This window comes from Canis lupus, chromosome X, assembly GCF_048164855.1.
Source record: "Canis lupus baileyi chromosome X, mCanLup2.hap1, whole genome shotgun sequence".
In the NCBI taxonomy this organism is placed as follows: Eukaryota; Metazoa; Chordata; class Mammalia; order Carnivora; family Canidae; genus Canis; species Canis lupus.
This window is the reverse complement of record NC_132876.1, coordinates 14,761,741-14,787,303: the sequence shown is the minus strand read 5'-3', so window position 1 is coordinate 14,787,303 and position 25,563 is coordinate 14,761,741. Positions and strand designations below refer to the sequence as shown.

Below are 25,563 nucleotides of genomic sequence, written 5' to 3'. Positions count from 1 at the left end.
GCTCCAAGCTTGCTAAGTGGCCTCATACACATTGAACAGGGAAGATGGCAGAGTTGTCTTTCAAGTTGATGAGAAATCAGTAAAATCACTCATGCCCTCACAGAGAGATGAGGGAAAGTGGCTGAGAAGGGATTCTGCTTATTGAAGTCAATTATTTTTAAGAAGCTACCTCCCCCTTATAATCAAGAAGCTAAAAGGCTCGATTTCTTGGCATCCATTGGAATAGAAAGGAGGGAACTGAATATTGTATTAACTTCCCATCTTTAGAATGTCTGAGAAAGGAGCATTGCTATTTAGTGGCTTGAAAAGTAAAAGAAGACGACTCTCCAATCATGGGATAAAAAATTTGGTTAAAGTGAACGCAGAGTTCTTCAACTGGTGGGCAGTGTCACGAGGTCCTATTAGCTGTCCATTATCAGGACTGTGAGGCTTTTAAGGAGTACCCAGCCATTGGAGATGTCAAGTTTAACTCATGTAAGTCCTCCAGGAGTTCCAAGAGTAGCAGATGGAAAAGCAAGTCAACAAGGAACATACAATGTGGGACAGTATATATAAAGGCTATGGGATCACCAAGTCTGCCCAGAGGGGTGTGGGGATGAGAAAAACATCACCGATCAAGGTGTACCATTCCAGGTCTTGTAAAGGGGGAAAAGCAGGGAAAGCAGGGGAACCAGCATGAACATAGTCACAAGGCACAAAACTCCATAGCATAATTGGGGAATGCTAAATGGTCCAGTATGCCTGGAACAAGGGTGCTTCAAGAGGATATGAAATTGGGAGAGTTTGGATTTAGTTACAATGTATTAAACACTGTGAAAAGGATTGGACAGGACATTATAAGATCCAGACTTATATGTGGAGAGGTAAGGGGCACCTTCAAGATATTTCAGCTCAATTCCCCCATATAATTATTCCTATGAGGGAGGCCTGGGTGGCTCAGTGGTTGAGTGTCTGCCTTTGGCTCAGGGCGTGATCCCGGAGTTCCGGGATCAGGTCCTGCCTGCATCAGGCTTCCCGTGGGGAGCCTGCTTCTCCCTCTGCCTGTGTCTCTGCCTTTCTCTCTGTGTCTCTCATAAATAAATGAATAAAATCTTTTAAAAAATTATTCCTATGACTAGTACAAGTACTATAAATAATACTATGATGACAGCCATTGTCATTTTGAGCACCTACTAGGTGCTAGTTTCTATGTTTGATGATACACCTTTGTTCAGTGATAAGCATTATTTCATTTGATCCTCAAAAGAACCATATCATGTCCATTTCATCACACCCATTTAGGAGATCAGAGATCAGAACATTTCCTTAATGGATTATTTTTATATAGGGGATAGATAATGGGAGTAAACTGAAACTCATTTTCCTACATTGTTTAATACCCATGCAAATTAGCACCGAAAGTGTCCTGTCTCCAGAGCTCCTTTATCTGAACATATTTATATTCTGAAAGACCGCATAGCCAGTGGGACGGAAAATGCTAGAATTGTAAGGGACAGAAGACTGATTGAGAACAAGGTCAGCAAAGAGGCAGGAAGAATGGTCTGCAGCACACACAGAATGGGGGATTACAACCTTTGAGCAGGAAGAGATGCATCTCCTGTGACCAGGGAAATGAGACAGAGGACTACGACTGCAAGTGCTGGTAAGTCTGAAAGTGCAGAAGGGGGAAGCTGTGGGAGTTCACCTGGACTTTTTCCTGCAACATTGTGAGTACATCCACTGGGAAGGTATGACAGTTAATTTTGTATGGCAACTTGACTGGGCTGAGGGATTCCCAGATAGCTGGTAAAACATTATTTCCGAGTGTGTCCGTGAAGATGTTTCCAGAAGAGATGAGTATTTGAATCAATGGACTGAGCAAAGAAGATCACCCTCCATAATGTCAGCAGGTATCATCCAATCCATTGAGGGCCCAAATAGAACAAAAAGATGGAGGAAGAGTGAATAGGCTCTCTGCATGGGCTAGGACATCCACCTTCTGCCTTCCTATGTTGGTGCTCCTGGTTCTCCAGCCTGACAGCTCTAACCAGGATTTACACCATTGACAAGCCCCTCACACCGACTTTCAGGCCTTTGGACTCAGACAGGAATTTCTACCATTGGCTTCCCTGGTTCTTACACCTTGGAATGAATTACACCACCAGCTCTCTTGGTTCTTCAGCTTGTGGATGGTAGATTGGGGGTCTTCCTGGCCTCCATAAGCACATGAACCAGTTCTTAGGATCAAAATCTCTCATTCTACCTCCCTTCCTATTCATTCTGCTTCCCTGGAGAATCCTGAGCAATATGGTAGGCTTCAGATAGGGCAGAAACTTGAGCTAAGTGGCAGAGGTTTAGGACATCTGCTGTGGGAGATGAAATGGAGACAACACAGGATATAGGACTGACCTGATAACCTTCAGTGGCAAGGCTATACATCCTGGATGCATTTTCCCTACTTTCCATTATAAAGGGTGAAATTCTTTTACTATGTCCCAAATTATAAATAATCTAAAAAACTAGAACATGACCAACTATGACACTTTTTGTAAAAACTGACCTGATAGAGGTCAAATGTTAAAGGACAATTGAGAGCGTGTACTAATAACTTCTTAGGGATAAAAAAAAAAAACACATCTTAAAAGTAGAGATGTGTCAAAGACCTTGGCCATAAATACAGGCCTAGTTTCACAGAATTCTGCCTATATTCTCTTTAAGTGTATTCAAAGAGCCCATAATATAACATTTGGACTTTAAAGAGAAGGAATAGGGAGTGGTTAGGACTTTCTATGTTAAAAACCCTCTAAACTCACATCCCTTCCTTCACTTACCCTATAGCTTCACAGCCCCCAAGGAAAAGTAATGCTGTCTTTCTGCTTCAGAGAACAGGCTATTACATCTTGCTGCAAAGAAATTATACGCCCTACTTGATTTGTGCTTTAGAATGGTATTTGTGCTCAGACATTTTCTCCTTTGGGCATTTCCTCCCCCACACAGGTAGCTTCCAGTCCATGTCTTATGCAGACAGGACCACTAGCCCAAGGAGTTGAGTAAAGCATTCCTTTGAAGAGGATGACTCTTGGCCCACTGAAAAAGACCACAGGAAGGTTGGACTGTCAACGTCACTCATCTTCCCTTCTCCTACCTGTTACTACGGCACCTCGGTTGTGGGTGATAAATGTGGTGGTCAAAATGACTTGTTCTGATAGTATTAGGAGCTACTCATTGGAACAAAATATATACAAAGAGAGAGTAGTTAAAGACCATGGTCTATGGAGTCATGCAGATCTGGGTTCAAATCCCAGCTCCACAATTTACTAGCTAGTTGGTCTTGGATGAGTAAATTCAAATTTATGCTCCAAATCTCCATTTTCTCATCTCAGACCTGAGGACAAATAATAAGAGCAACCTCACAATATTGTTGGAGGGAATCACAAAAGGTAATGCATGGAAAGCCTTTCCATGGTACCTGGCACACAGTGGTGCTCCAGATTGTGCAGGTAAGTGAAAATAATTCAGTACCTCCTCTTGCCTGGGTTTCAGAAGGAAAAGTAACTTGTCCTTTACCTTTCCAGGCCCTCATGATAAACATGCAAACCCTTTCAAAGTGGACTGCTATGATTAAGAACTTGACCTCTGGACTCTACTGCCCCAGTTTGAATCCTTGTTCTGCAACTTATAATCTACCTTTCTAGGCTCCAATTTTCTTTAAATAAAGTCATTTATGTAAAGCACAGTGATTGGTATATGGTCATGCTAAAAATGTAGGCAATTGATATTTTACTGAGTATGTTCACTCTTAGCTCATGAAGTAAAGATGACATTTTCCGGGGACAGTCTGACAAATTCTAGATTTCCCAACAATAGTGTCCAGAGCCCTGCACCATACTCAGTTCCATGCTAGCAGCCAAACTCACATCAGGATGGTTAATTCTTTGGCTTCTTAGATAGGGAGTTTCTAATTCCTCAGGGAATGAAGAAATAGTTTGGCCATGCTGGAACAATCTGTGACGGATTCTAGAAAATGTGAACCCCCTCCTCTGCAATGGTGGTTTTCACAGAATGGGTGAGAGTATTTACAGAAATAGCACCTAAATGAAAAGTTTTGCCTGACTGAAAAGCAATCTATCCTCTCACTCCCTGTCAGGTCGCCTTTCTGATTTATAAAGATCCTTTCTAGAAGATCATGATATCTGGCCTTTCTTAAATATTTGGCTGTGCCAATTCCTACAGGACTTTAGTATTATAATTCTTCAGAGTTTCGGGATGATTCACCTGATGCATTTTGTGCTCTTGGGAATGAGTCTGCTATTTCTGAAAATCTCTTATCTCTGTTAGGCCAAATGAATACCATTTGGCAACGTATGTCTATAATGTACTAACAGCACTCAGGTGGTCTAAAAGTTGGCACATCCCTTAAATGCCTAACTCATTTCCCTACAAGTCATTTATAGTGTTCAAACAAAATCCATCCAAAATGAAACCAAAGAATGGTGCCTTTTCACAGAAAACAAAACCTAGGACCACAGGTCTACAGCACAGATTTCTCAAACGGTAGGAGAGACCTGAATGGTAATATTTCACAAAATATTCTAGTCATGAAAGCTTCTTCATGATATGCCAACTATGCAGAAACAAGAAAATCAGATCCAAAGAACGCTGCTAAGGGAAGGAATCAAACCACATAGCCCAAGGCAGCTATTTCTTACTTTATCTAATAAAATGCTTTGATCTTGGAAAGTTGTATATAGCTCAATGCTTATTTAAATATATTTTGCAAAGGCCTTACAAATCAATCTTGCAGTGGATCCATTAGTAAAATGAATAATTACTCCCATTTACCTCTTCTACAAATTCTAATGCTTGAATAGTAATACTTAAAGTGGGATTTACTTATGACCCAGGAGACCCTAGCTTAATAGCTATGAACCAAGAGCAACTTTTATTTCAAGATTGCATTATGGTTCTAAACTGGTACACTGGTATATTAATGCATAGGAAACTGAAAGACAAGCCATAAGCTGTGACACATAGAATAGCATAGTGGTGAATATGTGATATATAGCCTTCTCTATGTGAGAGTGTACTTCCTGTTTAATTGGCTGCACTTTAAAATTCAGCTGATCTCAAAGGAAGTCTTCCAGTTACCAGAGCATGTTGTGATGTTAGAAGAACTTGCGTGCAAGCTAGAAAGAAGCAATGAATACCAACCACCTGGAAGCTTCCAGTGAACAGACTGACACGTTCTATGGTCCTGGTGGTCTGATTGCAGTGATTGCAACTTCACAGCACCTGGCTATTGAAGGACTCCCTTGAAGTGGAAAGACAATGGAAGAATGGTAAGGGTTGTTGATATAGAAGTGAAGATAGCAAAAACAAAAAGGAAGATGGCAAGAACTAAAGAGTTTTCATTGGACGGAGGTACCTTGTAATTGCAAGAACAACTTCATATGCATAAAATAAGAATGATATAAGACTCTTTGGCAACTTTAATATTCCAAAGCACAGTATAAATCTCCAGGGCAGGGATGTGGCAAGCAGCTGTTTCTAAGTTTTTACACTTGGGACCTTTCCTAGGGGAGCATTTCATGTGGGTAACATATTTGCTGTTCTTTTTTTTAAAAAATATTTTATTTATTTATGAGAGAGAGAGAGAGAGAGGAAGAGACACAGGCAAAGGGAGAAGCAGGCTCCATGCAGGAAGCCTGATGTGGGACTCGATCCTGGGTCTCCAGGATCGGGCCCTGGGCTGAAAGTGGCGCTAAACCGCTGAGCCACCCGGGCTGCCCCATATTTGCTGTTCTAAAGACAATCTTAATAACAATAATAACTAGCATTTACTAAGTGCAAGGACAAAGTATGTGAAACTCAGGAACCAGTCTAAAAACATAGTGCCAAGATGGGCCTCATGAAATAGTTTAGGATGTGGGGTTCCTGGGTGGCTCAGTCGATTGAGCATCTGCCTTCAGCTCAGGTCGTGATCCCAGGGTCCTAGGATGGAGCCCCACATTGGGCTCCTTGCTCTTCGGGAAGTCTGCTTCTCCCTCACTCTCTCAAATAAATAAATAAATAAAATCTAAATAAATAAATAAATAAATAAATAAATAAATAAATAAATAAATAAATAGTTTAGCATAGTGGCAACAAACTGATGAGGGCTCTGAGGTCCATTTATACATGACAATGGCTGGACTGGCTTATGGATGGGCTGATGGGTTAAAAGATCCAGAGCTGAACTTTCATTATCTTTAACAATGATAATAATAAAATAGTTCACCTTTATCGATCACTTGCTATGTTTCAGGTACTATGGTCAATCAGTCCTCAAGAGAGCCCTATGGGATCCCTGGGTGGCGCAGCGGTTTGGCGCCTGCCTTTGGCCCAGGGCGCGATCCTGGAGACCCAGGATCGAATCCCACATCAGGCTCCCGGTGCATGGAGCCTGCTTCTCCCTCTGCCTGTGTCTCTGCCTCTCTCTCTCTCTCTCTCTGTGACTATCATAAATAAAAAAATTAAAAAAAAGAGAGCCCTATAATTTCAATCCTAGTATTGTCTCTATTTCCCCCTCGTGTGCCACAATCACTCAGCAAGTGTCAGGGAGGTCAGAGTGAAAGCCAGGTCTGCTCCACAATGAGTTCTGTGTTCCTTCCATTCCACTACAGCTGTCTCTCATGAACACACTGGTGAAGACAAATCCTGAAGGGCCTGTAGGATGTCATGTACAGTGGTTTATGCTGTAGTTAATTGCACCCAGCAGAAGGCACTAGGAGAAAATGATATATATGAGTGGATTCTCACAGCAGAGAATTAAAAATACAAAAAAATACAATCAGCAACCCAAATGTTTTTAACCTGAAGTAACCTGCAAGCAAATTCTATGTGGAGTCTAATTGCCTTGATAAAGTAATCAATCTATTGTTCACTCTGCATTTTAAAATTTCCATTAAGGTAAAACAGCACTCAAGAGACAGACGTTATTGTACAACACATTCTGTGAAAGCCTCTTGCTAGTAAGACAAACATGCCCTTAATAGCCTTGCGTAACACATAGTATTTTCCAATCCTGAGAAGTATTCTTTTGTGCATCGAGAGGTAGCAGAAGGTTCTATTTACTTGATATGCCATGCTGCTTCATCTCTAACATAGCAACATTGCAGTCTTCAATGGAGAACTTGTGCCTACTATGTGCCAGGAGGAAGACACAGGTCCTGCCCTCTTTGGGAAGACAAAAGGCAGTAGTAAGGCCTAACATGGAGGGAAATCGATAAGGACAGACTAATCCCAAGAGGCCTCCGAGTGGAAGTGTTGGGAACAGATCTGGGAAAGCAAAAGCTAAGGTTGGATTTGAGCAAGGCTTTTAAGAATTTTGAACCTGACTGACTTTGAACTTATAGGGATGATGTCCACAGTGAAAGAAAATGGAAAGATCTTCAGGGTTTTTTTAAAGTCCAGAGATGAAGATACTCAAATCAGATCTGCTATTTATGGACAAACAGATTTGAATGCATATGTATGCAGCTACTATCTTTAGAGCTAATAAGAGATTTACCAAAGCAGAGTTTTATGCATCTAGTATACCTATTACTCTAGATAAAATTATTTTGTATATAAAAAATACACATTTAAATGTAGTCACATCTTAATCAACAATTCAAGTCACCAACCTAGGTGATACCTCAGATGGAGGAGCTGACATATCAGAAGAGCAGTTTAGATCCCTTGTCGTTCAAAATTCAAATCAAATTGTATTTTTAAGGGGATCCCTGGGTGGCTCAGTGGTTTAGCGCCTGCCTTCGGCCCAGGGCATGATCCTGGAGTCCCGGAATCAAGTCCCACGTCGGGCTCCTGGTATGGAGCCTGCTTCTCCCTCTGCCTGTGTCTCTGCTTCTCTCTCTATGTCTATCATGAATAAATAAATAAAATCTTTTTAAAAATTGTATTTTTAAGTACCTACTTTTCTCTAGTTCTGCCTCACTCAACTGAGCCTCAGTTACCTGAGGTATAAAATTGGGATAAAATATGCCTACATTAAAGGATTGATAGAGATATCAGAGAAACTTGACATGGCATTTACTTGGCCTGGATGGGCCTTCAAATAAATAGCGGCTATGGTTACTGCTGCTCCCGGGCCAATGCAAGGTGCTGGGGACAGTGGGGAGGAGACATAAGATTAGAGAGCCTACCTTGAGGTGATATTCCCCAAGGTTCTCTCATTTCCAATCAACCTGGCATGTCACTCTGGTTTTCTAACCATTCCTTAAACTCCTCTGTCCCTGAAACCACCAGCATTTGGAACAGTTGTAGGAATATCAGAGCAGGTGTGGTACTCACAGAGGAGTGGTGCTGGTTCTCTGGATGATAGGCTGTCATCTGGAAGAAAACTAGGTCATTCGGAAGACTCTAAAACTTAGGTGAATAAACGTCCCACCATTATACCTAATGCTCACCCAGAATTAGTTTACACACTGGGAGGATATGGGTTGTTATTCAATTTCCAGCAGAAACAGGAAAACATGGGAGTAGATGGATGGTAAAATTTGATGTGTCCAAGTCCCCCTGCCTCTATGTACTTCTGCTTCTCCACAGGGGAAATTGTAATGAAACAGTGGGGTTCAAAATGAAACAGGGAGAGAGAAATGAAAGAATACCTGGCTACTTTCAGAACAGAGCCTCTCCCGCACCTCCTACATATGCTCACCATGTGTCTGGAAGAGACGGAAGGGGATGCAAGGAGAGCATAAATGCCAGGACAGCCCCAAGATGAGGGATGGGAAGTTGAGGAGTGATGTGAAGTTTGATGCCTGTGATTCTGAGCCAGGAAACAGAGGTGTGAAGTCCAGTGGCTAGCAAGCTGTGCTGGTCTACCTACCAACCTACCAACCTACCAACCAACCAACCAACCAACCATTCTCTCTGCTCCCAGCTTTTGACTGTCTGTGTGAAGGGATCCTCTTTGCTCCAAAGCACTTCTCCACAATAGGGTACAAATATGAGGTTCTTTACATGAGGGCCATGACCACATTAGGTCCCTGAGGTCCAGTTTAGAAGAACTAAAGGGAGGGGTTAACGGGTCACCTCTTCTAGGTAGGTCCTAAAAGCCCCCCTTGTGGAGAAAGCAGAGCATTGCTTAAGCAGCACATTCAGGTTTGAACCTCAATTACTCCATTTTCTAATGGTGTGATATTGAGCAAGTTAGCTAATTTGATCATATGAATTAATTTTTGACATGAAGACAGTCAAGTACTCAGAAAATGTTACTCCTCCCTATCCCTACCCCAGTCCATGCCTAGGCTTCATTCTTCTCAAAGCTAGCCCAGAATCAAGATCACCAGCTTTAGCAAGAATCTGGAAAAGGAAAAGCCCATGGCCATCAGCATATAGACCATGGAGTGCTCTAGCTTTTGATCCATGAAGGCCCACTTGAAGGTAGCAAACACTTGAAACTTATGAAATCATACACTTTGACAAAATCTATTAATCCAAGTTACATCCTGACTATACATAAATCTGTTAGGAAACCTAGGAACCTACTGATTCTTATTTTATATATCTGAGATATTTAAAACAAGAGAAATCAGTACATATTCAATCTATTTTTGTTTTCATTTTACAGAAAAAGATATGGAGACCCAAGGAAGGAAGGGATCTTGTCCAAAGTTATATAACCCACCAGGGGCACTTTACTATGATAAGGGAATAAAAGCAAAGCTAAAAAACAGGAACTAGATAAACCACAAATGCTTTTGAAAAAAAAATTAAGTTAGCTGAGAGGTAAATTTAATTCTGTTCTTTGTCCTTTATAATATTAATTTTTCTGAACTTTGATGAGTTTAATTTCTGTATATCCCCTAAAATATTATGCAAGGCTTCACAAAATTCCTTTTTTCCTGATCTCATGTTTGTTGCTGTAAAGGAACCAAGAGGATAAAGGGAAAAGTTGATAGTACATCTTCTAGGGTTGTTTTAAGGACCCCAAGGGAAGCAACAAGCCCAGTGCAGCCAACGTTAGTTGAGTCTTAATGGTTAGATTTAATGTTCAAAACTTTTTGAATTCTCAACTAGATATGAAAACATGTAAAAAAAATATTTAGGAATACTTTCACCTCTGCTCATCATCAGCTCTGCTGAAGAGAGTGGACTGAACAGAAGCTTTCTAAAAGGACCACAATGAAAAGAACTTTCTGAAGTCGGTTGTAGCTGAGCCTGGGCCCTTTACACAAACTGATTCATACTACTTTTTATATGTCCAGATCTCCCAGAGAAGACTCCAGGAAAAACCAAGTAGGTACTCAATGAATGACCATGGAATCATTCGTTTAACCAGAGGCCTAAGTTTTCTTCTACCAAATAACTGCATTCAATTTTACTGAAATGTCTTCTAAATACTTTACAAAACTTGAAAAGCTTTTGGAGAGGTGGGGGAAAGATTGGGAGGGGTGACGCAGAATTTGGATTAAGTTCTCCAAGGAAGGAGAACACTGGTCGTGATTAAATGGAAGCATTTGGACTGGCTCTTAAAGAAAGAGTAATTTGTAGACCTTATCTTTCTTATTTACATTGTTGTTATATAGCCCAGTGGTTCTTCACAGGGGATGTCTCTCCTCATGGGACATTTGGCAATGTTGACAGACAGTTTTTGTCACAACTCTGGGGAATGCTACTAGCATCTAGTGTGTGGAGTCCAGGACAGCCCCTGAAGACAAAGAATTATCTGGCCCCAAAGGTCAGGAATGCCAAGGTTGAGAATCCCTATTCTAGCTCAACACGAAGGCTGGCATGACATGACCGAATAAAAAAAATAGTTATGTCAACTACTTCTTATAGCAGGATAGAAGCATTAAAAAATATACCCACTGGGTTCTCACTTGGTTTCCCACATTAATTTGATATCATTTTTAATCCAGTGTCATTCATTACCAAGTATTGGAATGTGTTGGCTGATTTGTTTAGATCCTCCATGTAGAAAAAATTAGGCTTGTTTAGATCCTCCATGTAGAAAAAATTAGGCACCAGTGCACAAGGATGATGGATACTACCACTTGGAGTACTCTAGGGGTGTGGGTCCATTTCTGATTTTTCCACTGTTCACTCCTCTATAGCCAGCGGGAATGATACTAAACAGGAGAGAAGACAAAGTTCACATTATGTGTTAAATCGAACCTTCTTCCTCCTGTGTGCAAAGATATAGCTCCTTCCTCTTTAAAGCCCTTTCTCAAGGCCAACAGACAGGGAGAAAAGGTTGACAGGTACCAAATGGTTTGACAAGCCATAGAGATATATAGTCTCCTTGGTTAGCCTCCTTGTTCCACTACTGAGACCCCACCCACATTTTATGGTACAGATTGCTGTCTCAGCACAGATTAAATTGAGATGCAGGAAGGAAAGTTAGCACTAGATAGGCTAAGGACGGGATCCCTGGGTGGTGCAGCAGTTTGGCGCCTGCCTTTGGCCCAGGGCGCGATCCTGGAGACCTGGGATCGAATCCCACATCGGGCTCCCGGTGCATGGAGCCTGCTTCTCCCTCTGCCTGTGTCTCTGCCTCTCTGTGTGTGTGTGTGTGTGTGTGTGTGTGTGTGTGTGACTATCATAAATAAATAAAAAATAAAAAAAATTCAAAAAAATAGATAGACTAAGGTCAAAATTGAATGCTGATAGGAGTAGGTGCATGAATGCAGTATTTTCTACATTTTCCTGTCTTGGTAAAAAGGGTACTGAACAAAAAAGGGTTTAGTAACTATAGCCTCTGATCTTAGTTTAGAAATGAGTAGCTGCCTAATATAGTCTTAATTAAGGGGTGAGCCAAGTACAAGGCTTCTTTCAAAACAAACTTTTCCCCCAAAACCCTGTGGACCAGCCTGCACTATGAAAAGCTAATTAAAATTTTCTTTTCTCATCCTAGAAACACAAAGCTTCTTTTGACTCTCTAGAGGCCACTAAGGAAGACTTATTTGACCTTGGACAAGGGGACAACCTATACAGAAAACTGTCGTCCAGTTTTGCATGGGAAGTTAACATTTCCTTGGGATCCAAATTTGCAAATCCTAGGTGACAAATCAGCTCAAATATATAGACTCGATATCATATTGTCAACTCAACAGTTCTTTACCACAAAACTGTGTATTTGTTCTTTTTAAACATTAGCTCTTCGATTCAGCAAGAAACCTTCCCTACTAGACAAAGAATCAATTTCCATAGTCTAGCAAAAGTGCACATCTTTGTAAAGTTGGCAGAAAACGTGCTGCATTGGAAACTCACATAATGTCATCCTTGATTGCAGCATATTAATACAACTCCAAAGTGTATCTGTTTTTAAATACTGAACTCAAGAGGCAATTTACTTTTAATTTGAATTCCCGGTGGTCCAATATTTTGAGGCTATTAAAAAATATTGAGCAAACTTAACTACATTAAAAAGGACAAACAACAAAAGAATAAATCAGTCTTGGCAAAGACTTAAAACTTTAGATGCATTATGGAGAAGAAAAATCAATGACATCTTTATAAAGACCTACTGCTAAAGGAATAACAGGTATGATATAATTCCTCCGCACTCCATCCTATCAGGAGTCATTCTAACCAAGTGCACTTCAGTGATTTATGCCAGTTATTTACTAGTGTGAGAGAAGTGGAGAGATACCTGCTCTATATTGAAATGAATTGGGCCACAAAATCTAGATGTTAAAAGGGATATATAAGAGGCTTGGGGCACCTGGGTGGCTCAGTTGGTTGAGTGTCCAACTCTTGATTTTGGCTCAGGTCATGATCTCAGGGTTGTGAGATCGAGCCCCATGTCAGGCTCCACATCCAGCATGGAGCCTGCTTAGGGTTCTCTCTCTCCCTCTTCTTCTGCCCCTCCTACTCCTAAAAAATGAATATATGAGTGGCTTACAATAAATTAGTACCTCCGCACTGCATTCTGCTCCACTAATCTATCTCTACTTCTTAAAGCTTACTCTTCCCTTGGCTTCCTTATTCCCCTTTTTTCCTTTCTTTTACTTCTGGGAGTCTCTTCTACAGCACCTTCAAATACTGGTATGCTCCAGGGCTCACTTCTCTGCCTATTTTCCCTCCCTAGGGGATCTCTTCTGCTCTTGGGTTTTAATACCATGCCATGGGTGGCATGTCTGCCACCAACCTGGAACTCATTCTTAAGCCATTTGAAGGCAGGACCCGGTAGTGTCTGATATGTAAAAGTTGCTTGGTAAGTGTTAAATGAATAAACAAATGAAACATAAAAATGGGTTCACAGGACTTCAGTTGAAAACATGTGCAGGAGCGGAGTTGTCCTAGATGAGCCCATCCGAGAACCGTCAAACCATCCTGACTCAGCGGCTGACCACAAATGTATGCATGAACTCAGTCTAGAGCAGCAAAACCTATACATGGCCCTAGCCAGCCTACAGATGATGAGAAAGAATAAAATTGTTCCTGTTTTAAGCCTGTTTTAGGATGACTTGAAATGCAAAGAACTAACTGATAGACTAGTTCAGTCTGCCTTCCCTTCCAGTCTTTCCACCTCAAGGGCAGAGAGTGCCCCTATTCAATGCTGTGCCTAATAACCAGCAAAATTATTGGCTTGTATAACACAATAAGTTTCTTTTTTTTTTAATTTTTTTTTTAATTTTTTTTTTATTTATTTATGATAGTCACAGAGAGAGAGAGAGGCACAGAGACACAGGCAGAGGGAGAAGCAGGCTCCATGCACCGGGAGCCCGACGTGGGATTCGATTCCGGGTCTCCAGGATCGCGCCCTGGGCCAAAGGCAGGCGCCAAACCGCTGCGCCACCCAGGGATCCCAACACAATAAGTTTCTATCAGCAAATGTATTAATTCTGCTAATGGTGACTGAAAGTGTTGTCTGCCACTTGCTGCCTAGAATTAGGGCAAATGGCTGGTTCAACTCAGAATATCAAAATTGGTTATTTGAAGTAATAATAAATGTTATTGAGTATTTATTGTTGACAGACACTGCTCTGCCTATGGCATCTATTTTAACAAAGCTTATTCTATAGGGATGAAATAAAGGATGGATGTTTAAATGGGTCATAATTGGGAAGGGAGACAGACCTCTTTTAAAACACTGGTAACTGCTCCCAAAGAAATAGCTGTCCTAGAATAAAAGGTTCCCAAACTATCATGATTTGCTTTGGGGATTTTTTTTTCCTCCCTCAGTAAATATTCTGGATATATTTAGCCAATTATCCACTAAGTGAACAGCTAACCATGCATGCCAATTAGAAATTTACTGAATCAGTTCATGAACCTTCTAACACGGATACAAAATGCTATCTTCTTGGAGAAAAATTAAGCGATTATAGAGGAAAAGTGGCAGAAGAAGGAACAAAAGAGAAAAAGTAAGTAGCTCGAAGTGTCTATTACCCTTACTTTTTGAAATGCCCTTTGTTCCTTCCTTGTTGCATGAAAAGAAAGAGATTTTGTTCACAGCCTGAGGCAGCCTGCTAGACAAATGGCCTCACTGTGTGAATGGCCTGCTTGAGTCCACATTATCCCACAGAGGTCTGTGATTAGGCTGTGCATTGCTGGGCTGGCTGTCTCCTAGAAAGGGCTCCAGTAGAGGGACCACGTGAGCTCTACTATTTGTGTTTTTCTCAATAAGCTATTTTAACTAGAGATGTGCATACGTGTGTGTGTGCATGCATGTGTGGGCTCACACCTTTTTCGAATGGCAATTAGCAACCACAAGGGGCATATTTCACTTGTCCCAGTGTGCTGTGTTTCTGGAAGGGGCAAAGTCAACAGTGTCACCATAAAGGACAATAGCAGATTTCTGATTGAGTTGAACCCGGACAGCTCTGGCTACATGGAGATCCTCAGTCAAGGCTCTGCACCAGATCCAGGAGAGAGGGACAGAAGGACAAATAACCCCATTACAGACATGTCTGTCCCTGTAATCTCCCTGTATCTACAGATAGACTACTCTAAAAAGGGGGCCACCTTTGGCACACAAGATTGCTCTCCTCCAAGGTGGTTGCAAAAATCCAGCATCAGAATGGAACCCCTGAGTTCCCACTGGGAGTGTTCAAGATGGATGGTCTCAAAATGGGCTTTATCTGTGTGGATCCCACCTCAGAAACATGGCACTCTTAGAACCATACATCACCCTTTCTCTTTTCTTGGGGAGGCGGCTCATGGCACAACCAGTAAAGGCTGCTTTATGGTCTAGTGGCTCCATGAGGAAAACTATGGCTCTAAAGCATTGTTTCATTTAAGGAAGTACTACAGGAAAAATGACCTACAGTTAGTAGACGTGAATATAGGGAACAAAGGACAAGAATGTGTGAAAAATCCAATGATACTGTAATAGCATTGTATGGTAACAGATGCTACCTACACTTGTGAGCACAGCATAACGTATAGAGTTGTCAAATCACTATGTTGTACATCTGAGCCTAATGTAACATTGTGTGTCAATTATACCTCAATAAAAATAAATCAACAAGTAAAGAAATCTGGGGGATGAAAAGTATAGCACAGGAAACGTCAATATTGTAATAACACACAGTGACAGATGGTGATTGCACTTATTGTAGTAAGCACTAAATAATGTACAGAACTGTGAATTCACCATGTTGTACACCTGAAACTAATATAACATTGTATGTGAACTATACTTCCATTTAAATAATAAAGTCCAGAAGGAAAGAAGAGAGTGCATGAAAGATTATCCAAATTCAAAGAAGGCAGTGAAAATTTCAAAACAAAACAAAATAAAAGTTAAAAACAAGAAACATGTGACAAATCTCAAATATGGTGCTTTGTTTAACCCCTGGCCTCCTGCTTAGACCAGCATTCAAACTAGGTTGTAGAGAAACACATGACACATCTCCCAGTGTATGCACTGGGTATGTGTACTCTGTTGGGTGGTTAAAGACAGCTCTAGAGTTTTCTTCCAAACAGCACCTGTCACCAGCAGTGGACAGGATGGTGCTGAGCTCTTTTCTCATGCCTTGCACCTGAAAGGGGGAGTCAGAGGTCATGGTATAGAACAAGCTGAGGCAGCACAACGTAGAAGAAACCAACCAGGCTTGGGAGAGAAAAAGACTTGGCTTCAAATCCCAATTAAGACACTTATTAGTTGTATGACTTTGAGCAAGTTATTTCATCTCTCTGCACTCCAGTTTCCCCCACTGTACCCTTGAAGACTGATGACACCTACCTCATGGGTTGGGAAGATTAACAGTAATAAATCTGAAGTGCCTGGCATATAAAAGATGTTAAAAATTGATAGCGAAGCATCTCACCAAAGCACACTATAGAATGTCCTGAGCAGAAGGTATCACACAAATTCCTGAGACCTACTTCTTCATGCTTCTGGAGGGAAATGGACCATTTCACGCAGTCTCGCTCCTTGTGAAAGTCACACAGAACAATATCTTGACAGTGACCCAACCCAGTTTGGAAGGACTTTTTCTTCACGTGCCTTAAGTCAGTTCTCACCTTGTAATGAAGGTTTTATCATCCAGGGACTTATCGCAACAGATATTTTGTGAGATGATGTTTTGAGGTGGGAGGTCAGTTGGCCTGAGGGATTAATATCTGGCCTGCAGCTAAATAAACGTATACCAGCTCAGGGAATAAATCTGAATTCTGATACTGCAAGATATAAAGCATTTTGACCAAGTCAAATTTGATGAGAATTTGTCCTGTAAACATTTTAAAGTTAAATCTAGCTGTTTCTCTTTTCTCTGAAGAGCAAGGCACCTTTTAAGTCTATTGTTTCTCCGACGGCAGGCACAAGGTCCCTCCTGCTTACTTAGTATATACAGCAATTTGTCTCAATAAGAGGACACTGGAGTAACTGGAGAACAAAATGGAAGATATTTCTAGGTTCAGCCTTGTTATGAGATATAGTCTCTTGTAATTTAGAGACCACGGTCTTAGGAGTGAGACAGGCAGCATTAGAGTATTGGCTCTACCACTGCCCACTCGGGTGACACTGGACAAGTTATTTCACTTCTCTGACTCTTGGTTTCCTCATTCATAATACAGAGAGAAAAAAAAATACCTACTTTCCAAGGACTGTTGTGAGAATTAGTGTTAGATAAAATGCTTGGCACATAGTAAATTCTGGATAACTGTCAATTACTGTTTTTATTATCATTTACCTTAGGCTAGAGAGTAGGGCTCCAACAAGTGATGAAAGAGAATTCATTGCTAATATCCAGACCTCCAGGTAATCCTAATCTTATGGAATTGGGCAAGTCTTAATAACATTCCTGTCAATGGTGGCAATTTTATTGAGCTGAGAAAAAATTCAGCAATACAATCAGCTCTTTAATACTTCGAAATGACCTTTCCTCATTTCTACCATTACAGGTGAAAAGCATCTCCCGACTTAAAGAAAGGAGATGAGGCCAAGTAACCTGTTTATGTTTTCTACCTAAGGACAGTTTTATCGCATTCAAAGTGAATTCAGCTATTCATTGAAGAGAGAATAGAGAGAGAGAGCTAATCACTATCTTCTTTTTTTGTGTGTCCTAGATTAAGTCATCACACCCTTAAAGCTAAGGGACATTTCACCTACTTCTTTTGAGTGCTGCACTACGTCCAACTCTAGGCCCACGGAATTAACAAATAACTCCTGAGTTCCTTCCACATATGGCAACTCCTTTTCATAGCATAGCCTGAGAATGGAGTGTGGATAGCATTTTAGTCCTTTAAACCTAACATGTCTCTTCTGCACTTAAATTGCTGTTAGACAATAAACTCACATGGAAGGCAAGATGGTAAAAATGGAACATATGGAGAAGCCACGGAGGGAAAGGGGCATGAGCTTCAGAGGGCAGAAAAACGGGGTTCAAATCAATTCTTGTCATTTAACAAGGAAGTGACTTAACCTTTCCGTACTTTAGTTTGCTTATCTGTAAACTGTTGGTAGCAGCCCCTACCGTACAGAGATTTTGTGATGATGCCTCTAAGGTTGCTTCGCACAGTGTTCTCATATGGAGGAGCAGCTAAGTGGAACTGTACTTTTTCCCTTCTTCTGTGGAGATCTGGTCTTCCAGCCAACATACACTTGTCGCTTCCAAAGCTGGATGGGCTTGAAGGATGACCTGGAGCTGTTCCAAGAATATATATCTTAAAATAGCTGGGGCTCGTAAGTAGAAATATGCTAGCACATGGGTGGAAGTGGACATGTGATTTTGATGTGTTGGAGTGAGTGTGGATATCAGCTGTGAAGCAAGACAAGGGTAAGTGTTGATAAAATGCAGGATATTATACCTCTTGTTCTGCACTTTCCCATGGGCATTATTCAAGCTGCGTATTCTGGAGCACACTAAGAAATGCTGTAGAGTATAACAAATGAATAGGAATCAATGTAGGCTAGGCAGGATTTAGAAACATGGATAGCAATTAAAATCTCCCGATTGTGTCAAATTCTTCAGCACATACATGCTGCTGTAAGAATTTTATGCTGCAGGAGCTGGTGATGTCTGCACGATAGGAGGGCAATGTCCTGATGATAACAGCCTCTCATGTAACTCAGGGACAGACACACAGGTCATGAGCAGTTTGAACCAACTTTTGCAATCTCACCGAGAGCAGGAACAATCAAGCAAAGAAGTAATAGTACTTTTCTGACATATGATACACCCTTCTTCTCCATCTTCTTCTTCAAGTGCACTCCTATGTCGTCCCAAGAAACTCTTCCATTTGCATTTGCAAGCTGAATTGTAGTTTGAGAAGACACATGTTGCAACAATTGCTTGCAAGAAAGGATGTTGGTCACAAGGTGGCAGATTACCATGCTCCTACGGAGAAGCCTGATTAATTCATCTAAAAGCAGAGAGTGGCAGAGGCAAGAGAACTTCAGAAAGGGGTGTGTGCCAATAATGAAGCAGCAGAAAGAATTCAAGGAATCAATCCCATCTACAATTGTACCAAAAACCATCAGATACCTAGGGATAAACTTAACCAAAGAGGCAAAAGATCTGTACTCTGAAAACTATAAAACACCAATGAAAACAACTGAAGATGACACAAAGAAATGGAAAAGCATTCCATGCTCATGGATTGGAAGAACAAATGTCATTAAAATGTATATAACTACCCAAAGCAATCTACACATTTAATGTAATCCCTATCAAAATATCAACAGTATTTTTCACAGAACAATCCTAAATTTGTATGGAACCACAGAAGACCCCGAATAGCCAAAGCAATCTGGAAAAAGAAAAGCAAAGCTGGAGGTATCACAATTCCGGAGTTCAAGTTATATTACAAAGCAGTAGTGATCAAGATGGTATGGTAGTAGTACAAAAACACACACAGATCAATAGAACAGAATAGAAAACCCAGGAAAAACCCATAAGTATATGGTCAATTAACTTACAATGCTGGAAAGAATATACAACAGGAAAAAGACAGTATCTTCAACAAATGGTGTTGGGAAAACTGGATAGCAACATGCAGAAGAATTAAATGGAGCACTTTCTTATGCCACACATAAAAATAAATTCAAAATGGATGAAAGACCTAAATGTGAGGCAAGGCACTATTAAAATCCTAGAGGAGAACACAGGCGATCTCTTTGACATCGGCTTAGCAACTTCTTGCTAGATATGTCTCCTGCGGCAAGGTAAACAAAAGCAAAAAATAAACTATTGGGAATCTCATCAAAATAAAAAGCTTCTCACAGTAAAGGAAACAATCAACAGAAAGGGGTGTGTGTGAGTGCGCATGCATGTGTGCGTACGCGTGTGTGTTGCGAATGATGGATACCTTACATGGCCACAAGTTCTAAAGGTCATATAAGTGCTGGCTGTCCAGCAGTGCCCTCTCATCACAGGGCACCTCCTAAAGAGGCCCATGCAATCAGCACGATAAGAATTCTGAATTGACAGTTGACATCACACTCCAGACCTTATGCCAAGGTGATTTTTCCTAAGGCAGTGATCCCAACCCTGTTAGCACATTAGAATCACCTGGGGAGCTTTTTTAAAACTACCTCTGCCAAGAGAGATTCTATAGGTTTCTGTTTGGAAAAGTTATCAGTTAAATGGTTGGTTTTGGTCTGATGGGCTCAGGCATCAATACTATTCCAAAGGTCCTCGGGTGATTCCAGTGTGTAGCCAAGGTTGAGAATCATCTAAGTAATCTAAAGCAGCATCACTCAAAAGTATGGTCCACAGACTTAGTGCTGATCTGTGAACTATGTCACTACACACATTTTTTATTTCATTCAACTAACATTATTTTTCACAGCAAGACAGTAATACTTTCTTGATGAAGAAAGCACTGCATTGGTTTATATTCTGGCACAAGCTCCTTATCTCATCATTGACTTGTAACAAATAATTTCAGACCCAGCACTGATCCGTGGAACCCCGCTTTGAGGAGCTTTCCTATCTTAGGAAAGGGTGGGGGCAGAGAGATAAAGAACAACATTCATTCCCAAAGTGTATTACTTGTCAAAGCCCAGCTGTGATGGGGAATAGCTGATGCTCAGTGGAGCCAGCATGGTGTTTCCCAAAGTGATTTGTGGGATGTTGATAGGAATTACGAACAAAAAGTGCTTGGTAGCTGGAAGATGTTTGCCCAAAGTCAGATTCCTGATTCATAAGGCTCCTCAAAACTTTTAATATATTCTTATGAATTGAGACCCTCTAAGAGTGGTGTGGAATTTAGGAAACACGCATTTGATCACAGAATCTGTCTTTTCACATAGATGTATGATCAATATTTCATGAAACATTAATTTGGAAAATATCGATCTGCTAATTATTTAAGAACATGTGGAAGAAAGTATAGTCAGTCCCCACAGTCTCTTCAACCAGGCAAGCAAGTTATCATTTAAAACAAAAGACAAAAAATAAATAAATAAATAAAACAAAAGACAGAGTAAAAAGTAGAATGGAGGCTACAGCACAATCTTAGGTATCTCCTTAACATGGTGAGGCCTTCATACATTAGGGTTGGGCTGGATTTTGGGAAATGGCTGAAAGTCATTCAGGCTATGTCTTTTTGGACAAAGGAACATAGCCTCCCTGGGTCCCACCATGCTGAGTCAGAATGGTATATTTTCTTAAGTGGTTTATCCACTGGCTCTGAAGATCAAACAAACAAACAAGAGGAGTTGCTGAGATATCAGACCCTCAGAAGCCATATACTATTAAACTACACTACTATTACTCAGAAATAATAGCTTTGATGGGGCAGTACCCATATGGCTGGATGAGGTTTTCAAGTATCGGCACTTAGATTTTCACTTCATTTTTTTTTTTATCAAAATCATCGCCATACACTGTCATTCATCCAAAAGACATTTCGGAGCATTTTCCCAGAGCAGTGTTCTTTTAAACATAAAAAAAACTTGCAATGGGTCATCAGTGTTGGCTTCATATAGGAGAAATATCTACCTTCGATACTAACAAAGGGAAACCGCAGGAAAACCTAACCGCCAGCTTGATGAAAATACCTAGGCTCAGGTAAGAAAGGAGGCCTATTGCTTTAAAAAGCGAATCATATTTTCTAGAAATGAATGGTTGCTAGTTTCCACTGCAAAGGCCAGCCTGGAGAGTGAGTTGAAATGCATGTAACTAAAAAGAGAATAATAAATGCCCATCCTGGCCTGAAATTGAATTACTGGCTGTTAAGTATACTTCCTTGATCAAATTATGAGTTTTCTAGAGAGTAGAAACTATCCCCAAAATATGATTTAATTTTGTTTGCTGCCGTAGGTGGGAAATAGGACACAAGAGAATGTGCCATTACTAGTCTCCTAATGTTTTAGGATATAAGTCGTCTATTAAGAAATAGCTGACATGCAACTGAGAGAAACACATTTGAATACCTTCTGGGAAGAAGATAGTATTTACTCATTACTAATCACCAAGGCCTTCAGATTTCTGGCTTTAATTTGTTTTCAATTTGGACCAGTTTTAAAATCTTTCTGGTGACTCTGCAATTAAGCTGCCATTTGCTTCAATGAGCAAAGAAAACCCTCTGGTGTCGTTTTGTCATCCTTCAGGTAATACATCAAAAGGCAAGGTGACCCTAAGTCATAGTTATTTTGAAATTAAAAGATTAAGAATAAAGTCTTTTATCTCTTCAGAGTCACCCAAACATATGACTCCATGTTCTTCTAATAGGAATATCCCTCAGTTCTCACCCTCAAGGGGACAGATATGGAACCGTCACATCCCTTCCGCAAGTCAAGACATTTTCAAGGTGTCAAGCATCAGAGGTTGCTTAGTTTTTATCATACTATTAATTCAAATAGTATTAGACCCATTTTTCTCAAAAGGCCAATTATTATTAAAAATGAGGAAGACACACGACAGGAGACAACAAAGTCGAAGAAAAAGTAAGGATGAAAATAAAGACATTTCCCTTTGTACGCGCTTTACTATTCTTCTACCCTCTTCCTCTCCTTCCATTTAGGCAAGACTAATGCTATTCATGGAGACATATTCTTTTTCGGGTGTAAAGAAAGCAAGCCAACATCAGAGCAACAGTCGTTGGCACTAGTTACAAATATGCCCCCTTAACATTTGGCACATAATTTTGCTTTCCTTTGGTTGGTAAAAGCTGCCATCCTTCATCACCACTCTTGAGCACAGATTCTCTTCTCCTCCAACCAAAGTCACTATGGTTGGATGCCTCTCTGAATTAAAAGGTTATAGATGCCCTGAGGGAGATGGAATATAAATATAAACAAGACTGTAAGAAAAAGGCCAAATGCTTGATCAAAAGACTGGGTGACAAACCCCCGAGCTCTGTAATATTTTTTCTACATTGTGTTGACTCCTTCAAATTTACTATTGTAAACAGGATTTTTAATCCTAAAAGCAAATACTGAAAATCCAGGATTTATTTCTCTCAGTAGATTTTCAACAGTATCGACCTGCAAGCCTGTATATCTTGGTATGATTCCTTTGAACAATCTTCAAACATCCATAAAAAGCCCTGAGACTGGCATTTAGGAAACAAGTATGAGGATAATAGGCTGGCTCTCAGAAGTTACTCAAAATCAGGGATTTCATTTTGGCACACATGACAATGAAAGGAAAGAATAAAAGCTACCAGACTGTATTTTCTCTTCTCAAAAGGCTCCTGGAACAGTAAGGAGAAAGATCTTGATAACAACCGCCACTCTCTGTGTGGCTTTTCTTATAACAAAGAGCGTTGCTGGTACTGAGCCACATTAGACTCTCAGATACTTGTATGTGCGTCTTCAGCCAAATTCCAGTACTCACATAAGATTACATCATAAGTGGTTTTTATGGAAATAATCATATCTCTCAAAATCACAAGCGTTTGGAACAGATTAAAGAACTTATTTTGGAATTGGCTGCTCAGAAATAGAAACCTGTTTTTGGCAAAGTGTGATTTGGCTTTAGTGTATCCTGAAAAGCCAGTGGGATAGTTCCATCCTTCAATGCATTGTTTCACATGGCTTCTGAGTGCCCTGGACAGGATATAAAAATACCTTTTAAAAGACAGATGACTGTGAACTGTAAATAAATGGTCTATACCAAGTCTCACAGGGATAATCTGGCCCTCACAAAGACATCACCGATCAAACAAAACACCAAGACTTTGTCTAAAATAATAGAAAAAGGGTTGGTCGATTTTTATCAATTCAGTAAGAATAAAATTAATTGCAACTTTATTGTAATACACATAAAGCTCTTTGACCTAATTTCATCATTTCTAAACTTACCCAATTCAAACTTTTATTTTCCTCCCAAATTTCAACGAAGGTTTCATTTTTCACTTGAGGGTTATATAAAAACCACCTCGTTAGAAGAGGTTATCCTGTCCATTGCCTTCACATGCCGTGAAACTGGTAGGTATCCACAGCCAAGGTCAGTTAAGGTCTCATGCTGTGGCCCAGAAACCATGTGAGGAACTCTCTTCAAAATGCTTCACATGGGAATAAAATGTTTCAAAGTATGGATATAGTTTACAGTTAAGACTCTATTTGTAAGAGGCCTTTTATTTCCACTTATTGCAATAACATGTTACAGCAACTATAAGAGAAAACTTAAGACTGTACTTTACAGCATTTAAAAACCAGTCTTGCAAAAATCTTCCAGGTTGCCAGAGTGACCACTGAACCCTTCCAAACCTGCAGTTCCTTCACCTCCTGGAAATGACGAGCTTTGGCATCCTACATGAAGCAAGCATGTTAGTTTCTTGGCAGAGTCTCCTTATTTATCCTAGACTGCTTCCACAGCATGATTGCTCTCACCCCATCTAAGATCTTCTGGACCGCTCTAATTTGTACAGAGATCAAGTGTTTTCATTTCAAGGTCTGGGTTTGCCATTAACTTCTGAGAACCTTGTTTGAAGGGGGTACAGTAAAAGTATAAACAGTATTCAAATGTCATTTCAGAAAGCCTGTAATGAGTCTAGTACTATTTATGAATAAGCCATAGGGGTAAGGAGGGAAATGTTAGCTTCACTATCCCAGAGGACCTGGAAGGAGAGCGAGATAAGGAAAATCTTCAATCTGAAAGAAGACAATGCCCATCATCAAAGTGTACAAGTGAAAGGATGATAGTCACATTAAAGCATGATGGCAGCCACTCAACGTGTGGATGAAATGAGAGATTAAAAACTATCCAAACCTTGTATAAGGAGTTTTACCACTACCCATTCCTAAAGAATTTTTCATATCTGAAAACATTCATAACAGTATGTATATACAATATGCTCCAGGTGATATTCTAAAAATTGACAGATCCTGCCAAAATTGTCTGTAGTAAGAAAGGGGATGAGGGTTTAAATGTATCCAACTGTATTTTTCTTAAGTGAGTACTGTTAAAATAATTCGAAGTAAGTTTCTGATTGCTTGACTGAATTTAACCAGGTGCTTCTCAAATTGCTTCTTTTTCTTCCTCTCACCCAATTCTGTTTTTCAGGCTGACATGCGAGTAGAAAAATAGTATAGTATCGGTCACACATATATTTAATTGTGTTATATATGTTTCACATATATGACTACATAATAAACGCTCTATATCTATAACACAGATACTGGTTTTATACTTGCAAATACACACATGTCATTTTAGAGAAAAGAAAGCAGAAAATATTGGAACGCATCATAAATAAGTAACTGTCACTCGTTGAAAGTTTTTGTTTCATGGAAGCATAAAGTCAAGTTGGTATCCTCTCTACCAAACCACCAAAAGATTCATTTTACTCACTGTAAAGGGTCATCATCTACATCTCCAGATGGGTTAAGTGTTAACATCAGAACTCATGCCCAAAGTAGACAGCTGGGATACCAAAGCATGGGTAAGAAACAAAGGCAAACATTCTATTCTAATGCGGAAATATAAAGAAACATAGTAAAATGTACACCGCTCCTTTTCTGCCAGTGAACATTTAAAACCCTCGTTGGAAGTGAGGGGAAGGGGGGCTCTGCGATGTAAAATATTGAGTCCAGAACTATGGACTAGAGTCAATCTGGAGTCGTCTCCTTCCACACCAAACTTTAAACAGAACCACGTGGCAGTTTTTCTAGGTCGGAAAGACAGTTGTAAGGCAGATACCCGAAATGTTGCAAAAGGGCAACCTGAAATAGGAACAAAGTCGCTTTTAGAAATCATA

The 25,563-nt window shown here is 40.3% G+C and overlaps 1 protein-coding gene across 4 annotated transcripts in view; it reads right to left on the bottom strand.

The window, feature by feature from the left end:
- Window positions 1-25,563, bottom strand: part of FGF13 (fibroblast growth factor 13) — a 500,418-nt gene that overhangs the window by 174,582 nt on the left and 300,273 nt on the right. The window lies entirely within an intron of this gene.